The 4,116-nt window shown below is 36.4% G+C and overlaps 1 pseudogene; it reads right to left on the bottom strand.

The window, feature by feature from the left end:
* Positions 1–1,322: 1,322 nt before the first annotated feature.
* Positions 1,323–3,024, bottom strand: LOC141818769 (uncharacterized; annotated as a pseudogene).
* Positions 3,025–4,116: the final 1,092 nt, after the last annotated feature.

Here is a 4,116-nt window from a genome sequence, read left to right as displayed (position 1 = left end):
AGATTATCATTTTTTTTAATAAAAAAGATTAGCCATCTAGGTCCTAGTACGGATCAAAGCAGCGGATATACGTTCTGTGCGAATCTTAAAGCTACTGATAGCCGTTTCATTAGGCATGTAGAGCTACTCGCCGGAGTTGATGGTGTCATTTTTTTGGGACGGAAAGCAAAAAAAAAAGGTGTCGTTTTTTTTACAGGGTCGAAGGGCGGAAGCAGAAGAGCTCTCGACGTCGTCGGAGACACCGTCGCAGAAAAATTAGTTCTTCGGCGCTGAGGTCAAGCAAGCGGACGACGTAAAGATAGGGAAGCCCTCACGTTCCTCTCACGCTCGGGGCGAAGAGAAAACTCTATCTTCCGAGTTCTGCCTCCGCCGTCATCTAATAGATTTGAATTTAGAGGTTGTATCACGAATCATATTATAAATATAATCTTTTTTTTAATTCAAATTCATTATTGAATAATATAATAAAAAATAATAAATATATAATAAAATTAAATAAAAATTCGTGAACGATAATCGACTATAATATTATAAATTAAAATTCGTGAACGACATATGATCCAACGAAGGTTAATTTTCTTATTAATTTATTTTAATGTTGTTTTTGGAGTTAAAAAAAAGTAAGGGTGAGTAAAAATTCAGTTAAATTGAATAAATCAATCAAAACGATCGAATTAAAAAATTCGGTTCGGTTATTTCAGAATTTCAGTTATTTTTTATAAAAAAATCGATTAATTTAATTAATTCGGTTCGGTTTCGGTTTAGGGATGAGATATGAAGTTATTCTCACATTCTCCTAAGATTCTCCTTAACTGAGATTAATTCTTCGGATATTAGCTTCGAACTAGACTTAGCTTCTTCCGCACTATGAATCAACAGTTTCTCCATCTCAATCGTTCTTGACTTCAAGGCTGGCGTACCTAGAATTATTGCTCTCTAATTCAGCTGAGAGCAGTAATGCACTCTTATTCTTCTCGTCAAGTGACTTGGTAGCCTCATCCAAATATGCTTCTAGGGTTTTTCATTCTTTTGAGTCTCTTTGCATTTGTTTTCTCAAAACTTCAAGTTCCTTATTCAAAGTGGAAACTACATTTTCTCTTTTTTCAACTCATTCACATCATTTTCCAGTTTCTTGTATGTTTCTACTAATTCCTTCTTTACCTTGGCATGATCTTCAATTGACAACATTTAATTCCTGAGATGAGATATCAAGTTCTTCTCACATTCTCCTCAGATTCTCCTTAACTGAGATTAATTCTTCTGATGTTAGCTTCGAACTAGACTTAGCTTCTTCCGCACTATGAATCAACAATTTCTCCATCTCAATCGTTCTTGACTTCAAGGTTGGCGTACCTAGAATTATTGCTCTCTAATTCAGCTGAGAGCAACAATGCACTCTTATTCATCTCCTCAAGTGACTTGGTAGCCTCATCCAAATCTGCTTCTAGAGTTTTTCATTCTTTTGAGTCTCTTTGCATTTGTTTTCTCAAAACTTCAAGTTCCTTATTCAAAGTAGAAACTACATTTCTCTCTTCTTTCAACTCATTCATAGCATTTTCCAGTTTCTTGTATGTTTCTACTAATTCCTTCTTTACCTTAGCATGATCTTCAATGACAACATTTAATTTCTGGGATGAGATATCAAGTTCTTCTCACATTCTACTCAGATTCTCCTTAACTGAGATTAATTCTTCTGATATTAGCTTCGAACTAGACTTAGCTTCTTCCACACTATGAATCAACAATTTCTCCATCTCAATCGTTCTTGACTTCAAGGCTGGCGTACCTAGAATTATTGCTCTCTAATTCAGCTGAGAGCAACAATGCACTCTTATTCATCTCCTCAAGTGACTTGGTAGCCTCATCCAAATCTGCTTCTAGAGTTTCTCATTCTTTTGAGTCTCTTTGCATTTGTTTTCTTAAAACTTCAAGTTCCTTATTCAAAGTGGAAACTACATTTCTCTCTTCTTTCAACTCATTCACAGCATTTTTCAGTTTCTTGCATGTTTCTACTAATTCCTTCTTTACCTTGGCATGATCTTCAATGACAACATTCTCCTCAGATTCTCACATTCTCCTCAGATTCTCCTTAACTGAGATTAATTCTTCTGATATTAGTTTCGAACTAGACTTAGCTTCTTCCGCACTATGAATCAATAATTTTTCCATCTCAATGAAACTCTGTTGAATCTCTGATAGTTCAGACATAAGTTTCTTATAGGAAATTTTAGCCTCTTCTAATTCGTTGGATAGATTGGAAGCTTCAAATCTAGAACCTTCCAGTGCTTCTTTGTTGGCCTGCAGCTCATCTTTCATCTTCTTCATACTAATAGTTTTTTTTCTTTCTAGCAATGCTTCAGCATTATTCTTTTCTTCTGTCAATTCAACAAACTTGGTCATCACTTCCTCTGATGCAAGCTCAAGATATTCTTCAAGAAAACGAATTTGGTCATCATTCTTAGATAACATTTCAGCAGTCAGGGCTGCTCTTTTCTCTGAACAAAATTCCAAATCATTATAGTCTTTAATGAGATCTTGAACTCTTTGCAAAGCACTACTTTTTTCTGACTTTGATAACTGAATTTGTTGATTTAAAGAATCAATTGAAGTTACCTTTGAACTTGATTCAGTTTTAGCTACAAGTACTTCCTGTTTTAACTGTTCAATTGTTGAGTTTGCAACGGCATGCTCATCCTTCAAGTGTTCAACATTTGAGCTCAACTTAGTACATTGTGATTCTTTTTCAGAAAGGGAAGATCTAAGATCTTGAATATTCTTATCCTTGTCATGTATCTCCAAGCTAAGCAAGCTTACTTTATCTTGTAGAACATCAATACTATCTACCTTCTCTTCAACTTTGGCCTCGAGTAACTTTTTATCTGCATCAGTTTTTGCAACATTGCCCTCAAGATCATCTATGCATCCTTGAAGCTCCTCAACTAGTTTTCGCTTATCTTGCAACTCTTGCTGCAAAGATGCTGTAGTCCCATTTGCTGAAGCAAGTTGAGTTATTAGTCGGTTCATGGAAGCGCCAACGACGAATCACATGAAGGTGGCAAAGAGGATTTTGAGATATTTGAAAGGTACAATTGATTTCGGACTGTTTTATTCGTCATCTAAGGAATTTCAACTTGTTGGATATTGCGACAATGATTTTGCCGGAGATATAGATGATCGGAAAAGCACAACTGGATTTGTGTTCTTTATGGGGTCTAATGCAATTTCGTGGAGTTCAAAGAAACAGGCAATCGTCACGCTATCTTCCTGTGAAGCTGAATATGCCGCGATTACAGCATGCGCTTGTCACGCAATCTGGCTAAGAAGAATAATCCCTACGCTAAAAAGAATATCCGGACAAGTGTAGGTCAAATACCTTAGGCATCCCACAAGACTTTTGAACAGTGTGGGATCCACCTTTTCTCCCTCTTCGTTCTTGCTCGATTTAGATCCAACCTCCATAGGGGTAGCCACTGATTTGCTATTTGACATATTAAATCTATCCAGAACTTCCTTCACATATGCTTGTTGCCCAACAAAAATTCCATCATCCGATTGATGCACTTCTAATCCGAGGTAAAATGACATTAAACCAATATCTGCCATCTCGATTTCTCGGGCCATATCATCCTTGAAATCTTCAAAGAGACTCGGATTTTTTTCCTGAAAAAATAAGATCGTCCACATAGAGGCAAATGAACAAACAATCTCCATTTTTATCCATCTTCACATAAAGCGCATACTCACGTGGACATCTTGCAAATCCTTTCTCTTGAAAATATGCATCAATCCGACTATACCATACTCGAGGCGCTTGCTTGAGACCGTACAAAGCCCTCTTCAACTTTAATACCTTTCCTTCTTGTCCTTTCATCTTATAGCCTTTTGGTTGCTCTACAAAAACATCTTCAAGGAAACCGTTAAGAAATGCCGACTTCACGTCTAATTGAAATATTTTCTAGTTTCTTTGTGCCGCAAATGAAACAAAAAATCAGATTGTTTCTAAACGAGCAACTGGAGTAAATACTTCCTCATAGTCCACTCCGTGTCGTTGTGCATACCCCTTGACGACTAATCTCGCTTTATATTTTTCCACGACACCTTTGGCATTCTTTTTAT

Source organism: Curcuma longa, unplaced genomic scaffold, assembly GCF_044706935.1.
Source record: "Curcuma longa cultivar G26 ecotype Majalengka, Jawa Barat unplaced genomic scaffold, ITB_CL_G26_1.1 contig_25919, whole genome shotgun sequence".
Taxonomy (NCBI): domain Eukaryota; kingdom Viridiplantae; phylum Streptophyta; class Magnoliopsida; order Zingiberales; family Zingiberaceae; genus Curcuma; species Curcuma longa.
Note: the sequence above shows the minus strand (reverse complement) of the source record. Positions and strands in the feature narration are given on the sequence as shown.